The sequence below is a fragment of the Scyliorhinus torazame genome, chromosome 13 (genome assembly GCF_047496885.1).
Source record: "Scyliorhinus torazame isolate Kashiwa2021f chromosome 13, sScyTor2.1, whole genome shotgun sequence".
Lineage (NCBI taxonomy): Eukaryota > Metazoa > Chordata > Chondrichthyes > Carcharhiniformes > Scyliorhinidae > Scyliorhinus > Scyliorhinus torazame.
The window spans coordinates 121,982,055-121,997,472 of NC_092719.1; the positions used below are offsets into that span (position 1 = coordinate 121,982,055).

A 15,418-nucleotide genomic window follows, 5' to 3' on the forward strand; every position below is an offset into this window, starting at 1 on the left:
CAATTGTAATTGATCTGAAATCTCACACCTTGAAGCCATTAGTGAGATTTGGGTGAGTCATCAGGATCAAAAGCTAATAAAACCATGTTTCTGGGTGTTGTTTATCCAAATATTATACAAACAACATTATAAACATACAGATTACTGGAACCAGAATAGTTACTGCCTCCCAGTTTTTTCATTCATTGGCACCGTCTGCTTCATGTTATTCAGCCAGTTACATTGCATCTAAGAGTCTTAATCTTCACGAACAGCCTCATAATATGGAAACCAGCTTCAGAAAATACAAGTAAATGACATCTACTCAATGGATTTTGTATGGACATAGCATGAGTGGGAGAGACAGAAGAATTTTCTTTGTTGATTCTACCAGCAGCATAATAAGAATGGAAAACTCACAAAATCGCCACAGATTGTGTTGCTGAGGGAACAGTGACATTTAAGTCCACAACCTTAAAAGTATCCGACAGTATACGATAGTTTGTGTTCCCAACAGCACTGTAAGTACTTATTATACACATCACTCCACTTGGAACTCTGTACAAATGAACAAAAGAGGTGAGGCCAGAGAGCTTGAGGAGTAGACACAGATGAGAAACAGATTGAAAATTCAATAGGAACATCAGAGGAAGCATGACGCACTCACCACAGGAACAAAATAACACTTTCACTTTTTTATTGGGGGTGGATGATAATTTGCTCAGTGCGGCATGGCTCGTCACGCAATACATCAAGCTGAACTTTTTTAGTGTCTATCATATCGATGACAGAGAAGATTTAAAAGTATATGTATCTGTACGCATATACAAAGTACACTTAGCCGAAAAGATTTTACACTGAAGGGGTATATCACCCTCATTTAAAAAGTCGGCAGTCTTCCTTCCTTAAAAACATAGAATTAAAGGCTTTTAATATGAATGTGTCAAGGCACCCTGGGGGTACTGCACAGTTAATTCTAGCCCCACTTGACCCGGAGTCGCAACACAAGTGAAATTAGATTTTATTTTAAAAAACTGAAGTCCTTGGTTGAGCCCAATAAATTACAGTCGGCAGATCTTTAACTGCCTTTTATTATGTACAGTATTATAATTAAATGGACAGAAAATTTAACTGGCTGTCTACTACCCCTTTTCCAAACCCCCCCTTCCTAACTCACTCCCACTCTCGACACACAACCTAACCCTAACAAACAGACGAACAACACAGAGGGGAGAGTGTGGTGTCGAAGAGTCTGGTTTCTCCTCTCCAAAATACAAAACTGGGGAAGTCAATGTCCTGGCAAGCAGGCTGCTTCAACTTTAAATCTTCTGCTTACCTGCACATCCCGATTATGGATCCACAGACCAAAATAATAAAAAAATAAGAGATCAAAGGAAATTAACAGGAAGAACTCTTACACACCTCACCCTGAGAGGGACAAAACAGTGTTGCAAGGACGTTTCATCACAAGGTATGTGACACAGAACACATACCTATTCACCCTTCCTTTCCCACTACTTAAGTTTCCCCCATCTTATATCCACCAATTATCAGCACTTAAATGCATGCACAATAATAACATCCTTTCCAGGAATATGCACAATTTTTATGTTTGAAGGTTGCAACAATAAATTCTAACGGAATAAATTTGCGATCTGAGTTTTAAATGTTTCCACAGAACGCAAGCTGATTATGGTCAGTATAGACTAGGCTTTTCTTCTGATCATGCTGGACATAAACTTCAAAATGCTGAAGGGCTAGTAGCACCGCTATGGCTTCCTACTCAGTGGTGGGAGTACTATCTTTGGCACTTTCTTTCAAAAGTATCCCACTGGCCTCTCTATTCCTGACTCATCATCCTGTAGTAACATTGCCCCCAACCCCAGGTTGCTGGCATCCGTGGCCATTTTAAAGGGTTTGGAAAAATCAGGGGGGGGCAAAACTGGTTCACCTACCAATTTGACCCTCAATTTCTCAAAAGCTGTTTGGCATTCAATGGACCATATCATTTTTACTTGTTTCTGCAATACAATAGTCAAAAGGTACTAAAGTTAGGTACAAATTTTCTATAGAACTCACATCCTTAGGAACCTCAATCTCCCATTTTGTTTTTGGAACGGGGAAATCTCATAACGCCCTTACATAAACCTTGGCTGTTCTGGGGACGACTTGTCCCTATCCCACAATGTACCCTAGGGAGGTCACATTTGCTTTGGCAAACTCACTTTTGGTCAAATTGATGACCAAATCATCCAACTGCAGTTGTTTAAATGGCTCCTCTACGTGTCCTACATGCTCCTTCCATGTGGCACTGTAAACTATCACATCGTCCAAATAGACTATGTAGTTGGGCACCTGAGCCAGTACTTGATGTATGAGCCACTGAAATGTAGCCAGTGTATTTTTAAGTCCAAACAACATCACTTTACACTGATACAATCCCGGAGTCACAAAGGCTGATATCTCTTTAGCCCTTAGCATTAAAGACACCTACCAATACCCCTTTAAAAAAAATCAATTTTCGAAAGGCATGAGGCACTGTCCAACCTATCGATAGTCCTCCAACCCGGGAATCAGATACAAATCCATTTTGGCAATGGTATTGACCTTCTGGATTTCCACTTCCAATCGAGCTAGTTTCAGGGGCTTCAGTTGATATGGAGGCTGTTTGATTATGTTGGAGTCACTTATGACTACATCATGTTGTGTTAATGCAATGCACCCCAGCGTGTCCCTACAAATCTTCTTATGCTTTTGCAGTAGCTTTATGAGATCCTTTCATTGCTCTTCTAAGTGTGCAAACTTATTATTTAACTGTTCAAAGTATTACTGCATTTGCTAGTCGCAGCACAGGAGAATCACTCTGAACAGTTGACCTCTTCGCCTACCTCACTCTTACCATCTCTGTCCTCTTCCACCTCTTTCAGCACCTGACACACGGGTTCCTCGCTTTTTCCCGACACTTATATTTTTTCAACATATTTATGTGGCATAATCGGTCCTCCTTTCGACAATCTGGAGTATCTATCAGGTAAATCATCTTACTCACTCTCCTAACTACCTTATAGGGGCTGCTGAATTTCACTTCGCCGTACAAAGGCAATACCAGTACCTCATCGCCTGGAATATTCTGAATCGGGCAAGATTGTCGGCCCACAGTTTCATTCTTGTTCCCAAAACCTTTAAAAGCTCTTGGGCTACCTGGTAAGCTCCTGAGGGTCATTCCATAAACGCGAACACATAATCCAACATTGAGGATTCATATTTTTGTTTTAGAAACTTCTCTTTCATCAACCTTCATGGCCATAGAACAATTCAAATGGGCTAAACTCAGTAGATTTGTTTGGAGAATCCCTGGGGGCAAATAGTTAAAAAATCTAATCCATTGTCCCAATCTCTTGGATATACATGGCAATAGGCCCTAATCATGGTTTTCAGAGTCAGATGATATCTCCCCAAAGCTCCTCATGTTTTTGGATGATAGGCAGTCAATTTTAGTTACTAAACTATGAATTATGCCCTGGAAAATGTTAGATATAAAGTTAGAAGTACCATCTGAGCAAGGTTCTAAGAGTCAGCCAGAGCGGAAGAGCTGCGTCAAATTTTCCACGACTACCTTAGCTGTGATTATTGTTAAAGGTATAGCTTCCGGAAATCGGATGGTCTTGTCCATGACCTTAAGAAGGTACTCATGGCCTGTCTTAATTTTAGGCAATGGTCCTACAATCTACCAATACCAATGCGAATAAATGGTTCTTCAAACACTGGTATAGATATCAACGGTGCTGGTCTCACCACACTTGTAGTTTACCTATTACCTGACAAGTATGACAGTACAGAATTGCACTACATCCTGGCCAGGAACAATGCCTGCTGACTGATGCCTGAGTTTTCCGAATTCCCACATGTCCTGCCATTGGTATCTCATGTGCCATCCGCAGCATTTACTTCTGATATTTCAGCGGTGCCACAAACTGATGAAAACCGCCCATTCCTCATCCGCAGGTCTATGAGGATGTCTCGATTTCCTCATCAGTACTCTGCTCTTCACGTAATAGCACTCTGGGCTCCCCTCAGCTTCAACTTCTGTGAGAGCTGACTGTGCTAATCTGTGCAAGTCTGGGCCTCAATTAATGAAGTCTTTCAAACACTTCCTCGGAATTATCCTCATTCTCAAGGATAGTTCCAGCTATTCTACCATCTGGTGGAGGTGTGACTTTCATCTCTGGTGGTGGACTTTGTTTGGCCATTGCCCTGGTCACCATACAGGACAGAAAAATATCTGGAAATTGTTCCTGTGACTGTTGTGTCTCCTTATCTTCCCTCGGACTCTCAACCCCAGGACCTCGGTGCCGTAAAGCAGCAGTGCTAACCACAGCACCACTATGCTGCCCCAGGAAACTGGAGTTAAGGACTCAACCAGATTTGCATGATCTTATTGAATGGTGAAACATGGTTGAGGGGCCTAATGGGCCACTCTTGCTCCTATTTCTTTTTTTTTTTTTTTAATCTTTTTATTGGCGTTTCTCATATTTATAAACAGTTGTATATCTCATTACATTTTTCATGCCCGCGCTTACTTACTTTATTGTTTCCTTAGTAGAAGGGTCAATAACAAGGGGGCATAATTTTAAGGTGCGGGGTAGGAGGTTTAGTAGGGATTTGCGGAAAATACATTTTCCAGAGGATGATGGTGCGAGTCTGGAATGCACTGACTAGGAGGGTAGTAGAGGCAGAAAACTTCACAACTTTTAAAACGTATGTGGGTGAGAACTTGATAAGTCATAACATTCAATGCTATGGGCCAACTGCTGGAAAGTGAGATTAGTGTTTTGTGTAGTTTTGTCAGTGCAAACATGGTGGGCCAAAGGGCCTCTTTTGTACTGTGTGACTCTACAATTTGCCTTTCTTCCACCCTCCTCTTTCACTTGTTTAAAAGGTATTACAATTTTAACCTTTCCTACTTCTGATGAAACGTGATTGGCTGATACATTAGCTCTTCTTTCTCTCCACAGATGCTATCAAGTCTGTGAGTATTTTCAGTATTTTCTGATTTTATTTCATGGCATTTTGCTTTTATGCATCATTCGGCTAAACTAGGTTTCCTTCTTCCTATAAGAATGTTCCACATCTGCACAGACCGTTTTGACCAAAATTGTATTAGGCTCAGTGCAGGAATCTGTTTTTGTAAAACCTCTTGCAACACCAAGAGTTGAAAAGGACATTGGAACCTGGGCAACTTGGAACACATGCTGAAATAAATATAAAGCAGCAATCCAGATCCTCAGCATCAACACAAACGATTGCAAAAGGATATTGCATTCAAGCACGAGCCAAAAGAATTGAAGTTCAATGGTGCTCGGTTACGCTGAAACAAGTGTGTTTAGGGTAGAGATCGTGGACAGGTGAATCACCTTAAAGAGGAAGATGGAGGGAATAAATGCTACCTGTTCAGGTATCACTTCTTTGACAGGATGCCCCGCCCCCCCCCGACACAAATCATTGCACCCCATTTGCAAGATTTAATGTATTTCATGGCAAGTAGATCAACGATGTTTGAAACAGATCATTCTCTAGGACAGCAACTGGAGGTGGGCTAAATCATGTGGCAGAATAACCTGACAAAATAAAGAACTAGCCCCTTCCACAAAATCGGTACACCTCAAAATGTTTCACAGCAATGAAGAACTTTTGAAGTGTAGTCACTGCTGTAATGTTGGAAAGGCTAGTTTGCTCATGGTAATGAGATACATAATCAATCAGAGGATCTGTTTCAATGACAGGAGCTGAGGGAATCAGGAAAATTCCCTTACTCTTCTTTGAATCTTTGAAATAGCGCCAAAGGTTTTTTTACATCCACCTGAGAGAGCAGACAGGCTCTTAGTTTAACATCTGATCTGAGAGATACCATTTCCAACACTGCTGTACTCCTTCATTACTGCACTGAATTGTCAGCCTGGAATCTAAACACAAATCTATGGAGTGAGACTGGAAGGGTGGGATCTTTTTATTTTAGGTGTTGGGTGAATTTGTGGATCCTGACCTCGCGTTCTGCCAGCTTCAGACACCTGACACAATCTTTGTAGGTATGGCCTATTAGAGACCAGGGAGCATTTTAATTATCCAATTACGAAGCTGGGTGATCCTGGAGACCTTCCAGCATTGACACATCAACAACCCTCAACCTGGTTTGGGAACTGCCAGTACATGCAAGATAGAGAGGACGGATGCGCCTTCTGAAGACAGGGTAAAAGAAATTCAATCGATAAGGCCACAGCTGCCAGAATGCCATAAGAGTGTCAGCTATTTTACTTTGGAGGGTTAGCAGCCACAGCTGTGGCCCAACTGCCATGGCAGGCTGAGGGTGCAAGAATCCCAGTAGAATGGTGCATGCGTTGTTCTCCAATGCTAGTTTTCGGCCCTTCCCGCCTCTAATACTGCCAAATCCTTTGCCCAAATCTGTTTCCTTGGGATTACCCAAGGTGCTACTTTCAGATAGCATCGACAAAAGAAAAGCTGGATCTTGCAAAAGAGCAGGAAGATCCTCACTAATTGTGCCATCTCGGGGCATGTCCATGATAAAGTTGACATATGGAACTCAGTTCACTTTTATTAGTGAGGTTAGGAGTATCACATATCAAATATACCGAGCAATGATCTACGGGTTCCTACGGTCAGTCTCTCACTATTAACACAGCATTCAAGACTGTACATTAATCAAGAATTGGAAGCTTACTTCAGTAGAGGCTGGAACAATACCTCACAACATATGGGAGAAATGAGAGATGGCAGCAATTCAGGGACATTTTCAAAAGTATAAAGTTAAAACATTCTTAAGATACAACTTTTGGAGGTAGTGCTGTATCTTCACTGTCCTTCAAATACCTTTTCCATGCAAATGAGAGAGCAACCATGTTTTTATACATCAACACATACTGAATTGAAGTAGACTCTGGGATGTGCTGTACAAGAATCTAAGAAAAGCACAAGCAGAAAAAGGCCGATGGCTCACCATTCCCATTCTTTACAGACCATGCACCCTCCCACCCCATTCTTCACTGATGGAATGTTGTGCACAATTGCTTGTTACTCCCAAGCAAAGCTGCAGGATATCTATCCATCCTCATAACTTCATCCCAGCTCTTAATCCCGAATCCCAGCTTTTTCCCCATAATGCTGCAAATTAATCCTCCTCAAATACATGTAGAATTGCCTTTTGAAAGTTACTGTGGAATCTGCTTTCACCATCCTTTCAGGCAGCGCGTTCCCGACCATAACAACTAGCAACATGGAAGTTCATTCCGCACCCTCCCTAGTTCTTCTGACAATTTAAAATCTAGGACCTCTGATGACCGACCCACTGGCCAGGGAAAACTATTCTCCCCACTTGCTCTAGTGAAACCCCTCATTATTATTAACCTTCATTGCTCTAAAGAGAGCAATCCATCTTCTCTAATCTCTCCGCATAACTGAAGTCTCCCAATCCCTGGTCGGTCTTTAGCTCTCCAAAGCCTTCACAACTTTTCTAAGAATTGTAAAAAATGCTCTAGCTGAGGCCTCACCAGTGATTTGTGAAGGTTTGGCATTCCTTCCTTATTTTTGTATATAATGCCCCGGTTTACAAAGCCAAGTATATCTCATATGCTTTCTTAACTGCCTTATTAGCGTGCTCGACCACCTTAAAAGATTTGTGAATGTGTTCACCTCAGTTCCTCGGCTCTTGAACCTCCCTCGTGTACCATTTAGATTACACTACCACTGCGTGTGCTTCCACACAACATGCGTCATTTCACACTTACCAAATGAAATTATTTCTGCCATTAGTCTGACCACTTGAGCAGATGATGTTCTCCTGAAGTCCTCACTATTTAGCACGCTGTCAAGTTTTGTTTTATCCGAAATCTTCAAAATTGGACTCCTCATACCCAAGAATAAGAAAAGTGATGGCCCCCATGCGATCGGCAGGCGACTCCACTACACAAGTCTCCAGCGAAAAAAAATCCTTTCACCACACACGGCTCTCTGCTTGCCAATTATGCACCCAAGTTACCGTACATTTTTCTTTTCTTTTTTTTGTTTTTTTTAAATAATTTTTATTAAGGTTTTCACAGAATATCAATAACAAAATGAGAAAGGAACCCAACAGGGTTAAATACAAAACAGTCAAAAAACAACCCTCCATATCCCCCTCCCCCCAGTACAAAAATAATAAATTAACAACCCAACTTAACACAGAGCCAACATAGCAAATATATACACCCCCTCAGATCCCCCAATGTAATTAAACATAAATAAAGTAACCCCCCCCCCCCACCCCGAGTTGCGGCTGCCATTGACCAATGTCTACCGTTTTGCCAGGAAGTCTAAGAACGGTTGCCACCGCCTGAAGAACCCTTGTACCGACCCTTTCAAGGCAAATTTCACCCTCTCCAACTTAATAAACCCCGCCATATCGTTGACCCAGGATTCCACGCTTGGGGGCCCCGCGTCCTTCCACTGAAGAAGAATCCTCCGCCGGGCTGCCCAGGGACGCAAAGGCCAGAATACCGGCCTCTTTCGCCTCCTGCACTCCCGGCTCCTCTGCCACCCCAAATATTGCGAGCCCCCAGCCTGGTTTGACCCTGGATCCTACCACCCTCCACACCGTCCTCGCTACGCCCTTCCAATATTCCTCCAGCGCTGGGCATGCCCAGAACATATGGGTGTGGTTTGCTGGGCTCCCTAAGCACCTAACACACCTGTCCTCACCCCCAAAAAAACGTCTCATCCTTGTCTCGGTCACGTGTGCCTTGTGCAACTCCTTAAACTGTATGAGGCTGAGCCTCGCGCACAAAGATGAAGAGTTCACCCTCCCTAAGGCATCTGCCCACGTCCCTTCCTCGACCTCCTTTTCCCAGCTCCTCCTCTCTTACCTTTCACCTCCACCACCGAGGCCTCCTCCTCCTCCTGCATCACCTGGTAAGTTTCCGAGATCTTCCCCACTCCTGCGCCCCCCCCCCCCCCCCCCGAGAGCACCCTGTCCTGTACTGTGCGTGGCAGCAGCCGCGGGAATTTCACCACCTGCCGCCTGGCAAACGCCCTTACCTGTAAGTACCTGAAGGTGTTCCGGGGGGGGGGGGGTGGAGCCCATACTTCTCCTCCAACTCACCCAGGCTCACAAACCTCCCGTCCACAAACAGGTCTCCCAACCTTCGTATCCCTGCCCTGTGCCACCCTGAAAACCCTCCATCTGTCCTCCCTGGGACGAACCGGTGGTTCCCCCGTATTGGGGTCCACACCGAGGCCCCAACTTCCCCCCTGTGCCGCCTCCACTGCCCCCAGATTTTGAGGGCAGCCGCCACTACCGGGCTCGTGGTATACCTCCTTGGAGGGAGCGGCAGCGGCGCCGTTGCCAGCGCCCCCAGACTCGTACCCATACATTTTTATTTTCAGGGTAAATATGCAATTCTGCATTCTTTCTTACCCATGCATTTGTTATCCTTTCAGAAGCCACTGTGATATTGAAAAGCTTCCAAATAGCAACTGCGGTTAGCGTTCTCTGTGCCTGCCTCTCTCATCTCTGTGTTTGTGCATGTGGTAAAAAACACACGGGACTGATCTGAATTAGTTAGTGCACTGTTGTGTTCCAAGGTTATCTGTGTTTGCATTGTAATAAGATAAATTGTGTAATAATGTGATAAGTGCCACTTTGATGTCAGCTGCAAATGAATGACTCAGTGCATCAAAAAAATAAAAATCACTGCGGTGTGCAAAATGATTCCCCTCCAGCGTGCTGATAGTGCTCCAGCTTTCTGGAGGCATAATTGCAGAAATTAAATTTCCATCTTTGATCCATGTGAAATATGTGTTCCCTCTTTCCAGTTACTGGTCATCCAGTAAAGTGGCAATTGGATGGAACAATTTCATGCTAACTGCTGAGGAAGAAAAATTCATTTAAATAACTAACACATACCATCAATGTTTTAACTGCAACAATTGGCCTTACTTACATCTTAAAGGAGCTCCTGTACACAGAGGGAAGGAAGATGTTGAAATCTTTTTTGAGTTTTATCAAGTTGAGCTGGGGCAGTCCTAGGCCAGGAAACATTTTTATGCTTTTTGAACCAAAAACAACTTGCTTATATAGTACCCTTGACGTAGCAAACCAGGAACATAATCAGACAAATGTTGACACCAAGTCAAAGAAGCAAATATCAGATTGATAACCAAATGCTTGTTTGATGTTGTAGGTTTCCAGCTGTGTTTTAAAGAAGGAAAGAGGGATGGAGAGGCAGAGGTTCAAGTGACGCACACCCAGGCCAGGTAACGCAGCAGTTAAATGCAGAGGAATGCTTCATCTATCCTGCTCAGTTACAAATTTCCTGAACAAATGTGGCTAGGGATGGAAGCAGTGTAAAGTTACCTGGACACTACAGCATCTGGACACCTCAGCCGCAACTTTCCTTATCCCCATTCTCACAATACACAAAATTGGCACATGGAGTTGGGGCAACATATCAGTATGGATAAAGGATTGGTTAACAGACAGCAGTGGGGATGAAGGGGGAATTTTCAAGTTGGCAGGCTGTAACTAGTGAAGTGCTGCAAAGATCAGCACTGGTGCCTCAGCTATTTACAATCTATATTAATGGCTAAAACAAAGAGACCAAGAATAATGGAGCTAAGTTTGCTGACAATACAAAAGTAGGTGGGAATGTAAGCTGTAAGAAGGTCACAAATAGGCTGGAAAGAGATAGAGACAGTTTGAGTAGGCGCCAACAACATGGCTGATGAAATATAATGTTGTGAAACATGAGATTATTCATTTAGGTAGTAAGAATAGAAAAGCAGTTTTTTTTTAAAACAAGGACTTCTGAATGCTGATATTCAGAAAGACTTGGGTGTACTATACAAGGAATACAAAGAACCCGCATGCAGACATAGTAAACAATTGGGAAGGCAAATGGCATGTATGCCTTCATCACAAGAGGACGTGGAAGGGGTGGTTCCTAGAATAAGAGAGTTGTCCAATGATGAAAGATTGTAAACTGGGCCCGTACTCTCCAGAGTTTAGGATAGGTCATTGAAACATACAAGATTCTGAAGTGGTTTGACACATACTGATACATACTGAGATAAAAGCTAATGATTGCGGATGTTGGAATCTGAAACACAAACAGAAAATACTGGGCAATCTCAGCAGGTCTGACAGCATATGGGAAAGAGGAGAGAGCTAATGTTTTGAGTCTGGATGATTCTTTGCCAAATCTCTCATGCCGAGAGGTTATTTCCCCTGGCTGAAGAATATGTTGGCACAATCTCAGGATAAGGGGGTTGCTCATTTTGGGCCATTTCTTCACACAAAGGGTTGTGAAGCCTGGAATTCTCTACCACAGAAGGTTGTGGATGCTCCATCCTTGAGTATATTCAAAGCAGAGATAAACAGATGTTTGGTCTCTCAATGAATCAAGGGTTCAGATTCATGGGACATTGGCACCGGTACTGGGGAACGAGTGAGCTGTTCCAATCGGATGGTCTTCATCTGAAACATGCTTGGACCAGAGTCCTGGCGAATCGCATAACTAGGGCTGTAGATAGGTCTTTCAATTAAATTTTTTTTTTTGGGGGGGGGGGGGGGGGGTTGCAGTATACAAAACAAGGTAAATAAGCTTGTAGTGCACATTGAAATTGGTGGGTACGATGTTGTGGGCATCACAGAGAAGTGGCTGCAAGGGGATCAGGGCTGGGATCTAAATATCCAAGGATATGTGTCCTATCAAAAGAACAGGCAGATGGGCAGAGGTGGCGGGATTGCAACGAAGCAGACCTCATTAGGGAACTTAAGTTGAAGGAATACTAGGGGAGAAGTGACCACAATATGATAGGATTTGCCCTGCAGTTTGAGAGGCAGAGGTTGGAAACAGATAAAACGGTATTACAATTGAGTAAAAAGAACTACAAAGACATGAGTGAGGAGCTGGCCAGAGTTTATTAGAAAAGGAGCGTAGCAGGGGAGACAGAGGAACAGCAATGGCAGGGTTTTTTGGGGGTTATTCGGTAGGTACAACAGAAATTCACCCCAAGGAGGAGGAAACATGCTCAGGGCAACCAAGGCTGACAAGGAAAATCAAGGAAAGTATAAAAGCAGAAGAAAAGTCATACAATGTGGCGAGGATTAGTGGGAAGCCAGAGGATTGGGAAGCCTTTAAAAGCAAGCAGAGGTCAACTAAAAAAACAATAAGGGGAGAGAAGATGAAATGTGAGTACAAGCTAGCTAGTAATTTAAAAGACTGCAAGAGCTATTTCAATAAAAAGTAAAAGAGTGGAAATTGGACCACTGGAAAATTAGGCTGGATGTAATGGGGAACAAAGAAATGGCAGAGGAACTCAATAGATACTTTGCATCAGTCTTCACAGTGGAAGACACCAGTGGCATACCAGAACTTCAAGAGAGCCAGGGGACAGACGTGAGGTAGTGGTTATTCAGGAATTATCCGAGTCAAGGAGGGTCCCAGAGAACTGGAAAATGGCTAATGTAACAATGTTTAAGAAGAAAGGGAGGCAGAAGACGGGAAACTATAGGCTGGTTAGCCTGACTTTGGTCGTTGGTATGATTTTATAGTCCATTATTAAGAATGAGATTGTATCCCGACGCCGAGGTCCCAGGTTTGATCTGGCTCTGGGTCACTGTCTGCGTGGAGTTTGCACATTCTCCCCGTGTTTGCATGGGTTTTGCCCCCACAACCCAAAGATGTGCAGGCTAGGTGGGTTGGCCACACTAAATTGCCCCTTAATTGGAAAAAATGAATTGGGTACTCTAAATTTATTTTAAAAAAGAATGAGATTGTAGAGTACCTAGAAGTGCACGATAAAATAGGGCTGAGTCAGGATATGTCCTACCTGACAAATCTGTTAGAATTCCTTGAAAAGGTAGCAAGGAAGTTAGACAATGGGGAGCCAGTGGATGTGATTTATCTGCATTTCCAGAAGGCCTTTGACAAGGTACTGCACAGGAGGCTGCTAAATAAGAGCTTAGGGTGTTAGGGGTAAGGTATTGGCATGGAAAGAGGATTGTCTGACTGGCAGAAGGCAGAGAGTGGGGATAATGGGATCTTTTTCAGGATGGCAGCCAAGTCACCAGTGGTGTTCCACAGGGGTCAGTGTTGGGACCACAACTATTCTTGATATACACTCATGATTTGGAAGAAGGAACTAAGGGTATTGTTGCCAAGTTTGCAGATGATACATGATACAAAGATATGTAGAGGGACAGGTAGTGCTGAGGAAGAGGGGAGGCTGCAGATTGGACAGACTAGGAGAGTGGGCAAAGAAGTGGCAGATGGAACACAATGTAGAAAAGTGTGAAATTACTCACTTTGGTGGGAAGAATAGAGGTATAGACTATTTCTTAAATGGGGAAAGGCTTCGGAAATCAGAAGTACAAAGGGACTTAGGAGTCCTAGTTCATGATTCTCTTAAGGTTAACATGCAGGTTAAGTTGGCAGTTAGGAAGGAAAATGCAATGTTTGTCTTCATTTTGTGATGATTGGAAGATTTTAGGAAAATTGGATTATAAATGTAGTGGGCAATTTAAATGTTAAAAGCCTGAGGTTAGTATGTGTTTGACTGTAGTTGTCATGCGTTAAAAAAATAATTCTGTTTGCATAGCCTGGGTGTTTTAGCAGCCAGAAGATGAAATTGATGAAGGACTGTGTTTATCCGTCTGTACTAATGCACAGTGGAGGTCCCTGGGGAGTTACTGTGCTTTTGCAGCCTGCGGAGATAATGGGCTAGGTTCTCTGTTTCAGAGGCTAAGTGTTGAGGCCAGGACTGAATCGGTGGTGTTCTATGACCCCGACAGCGGCGCCGGTCCCAGAGCCATTCAGGATCCGTTAATAGGCTCACGCCGGATCCACATGGAAACAGTGCAATTCCAATGCAAAATGGCATTTGATTCGCTGTGGTCCGGATTGGCACTCTAGAGGCTGACAACTCTACTCCTCACACGCACTCATTCCAGCCAACAAGATGGACCCTGAAGAGTGGCACCATGCCCTGTTTCGCAGATGCGGAGCTGGAGACCCTGCTGGATGATGTGAAGGAGAGGTGAGGCACACTGTTCCCCGGCATGGGAAGGAAGCTGCCACCCACCGTTGTACACTAGGCCAGGATGCAGGTAACAGAGAGCTGTAGACCCCAATACTGGGACCCGCCAGCAGTGTGATAAAGGTTGCACAACCTCCTCAGGGCGACCAGGGTGAGTAACCAGCACCGTGCCCCTGGCACCAAACCTCGTCCCACACACACACACACACACACACACACGTCTCTCTCTCTCGCCCCCCCCTCCCCCCCCGACCCAGATGGCGACCGAGCATCACACTCATACGCCACCCTGTACCACATGCCAACACCCATATGACCTGTCATGGTCGGTGCCGTGCACACACCGGATACTAGCTGCCCACCCATTGTGCTGTCCGTGTCCGACTGCCTCACACTGTGCATTTTCCGCCCACCCCAGGAGCAGGTGGCGTACAATCACAGGGAGAGGGAGCAGACTGGAAGGTGCCCACCGGTCTTGCGGCCCTTCACCGCAGCAGAGGTCAGCATCGGGGAACCAAGTGAGCCCCCACTGAGTTACGGTGTTCCTGTGGCACCACCCACCATCATCCACCGCACCCCCACCCCTCCACCTCACCACTTCCACGCCACCCACCGCCTCCCCATCCAGCACCTCCACACTCCTACCCACAATCCAACCATGTGTCATGTCTCGAGTCTTACAGGATCACCTGGCGACGAGGCAGGCCCGCCTGGTGTTCACCACCCCCAGCCACAACCCCAGGACACGTCGGACGACAAGACGGGACCGGACAGCGACACGAGCCCCCAAACACCAGCCAGCAACACCCCAGATTACCAGTCCGGGGACGACACCACACAGCGGTCTCCAACACCCCCGAGACACTCACATCTTGGGTATTATAGTGAAGAGGCTCCTGGGGCACAATTTGGTGTGCGCCACACACATGCAGCGGTGCATCAGGTGGAGGTAGGAACCCCCGAGGGGGAGGACAGTGAGAGGAAGGCCTGACTCCAAGGATTAGCTGCCATCCAGATGGGTCTCGGGCTGGGAAAGGGCGGCCTGCTGGAGATGTAAACACAGAGCCAGGGACTACATGAGGGGGCAACCATCCAGCGCCTACAGATGCTGTTGGAGGAGTCCAACCATCTGCAGGGGCAGAAGGTGGTGCCGATCATGCATGCTACCCAAGCCAATACCGAACGGGTGGGGTCCATGGAGGGAGGCCTTGGGTGGGTGGGTGGGGGGTTGGAAAGGTATCGGCCATTGGTCAAGATGTCCAAGACTGGGACACTCTGCCCAGGCGGTGGCCGAAGCACATGACAGGCGGCCCTGTCACAGGCAGCCATGAACCAGGGTCACCTGCAGATTGAA

The 15,418-nt window shown here is 45.0% G+C and overlaps 1 protein-coding gene across 3 annotated transcripts in view; it reads right to left on the reverse strand.

Moving 5' to 3' along the window:
• The window catches only part of rad18 (RAD18 E3 ubiquitin protein ligase), a 448,932-nt gene that overhangs the window by 130,077 nt on the left and 303,437 nt on the right, over nt 1-15,418 (reverse strand). The gene's annotated exons all lie outside the window — the stretch shown is intronic.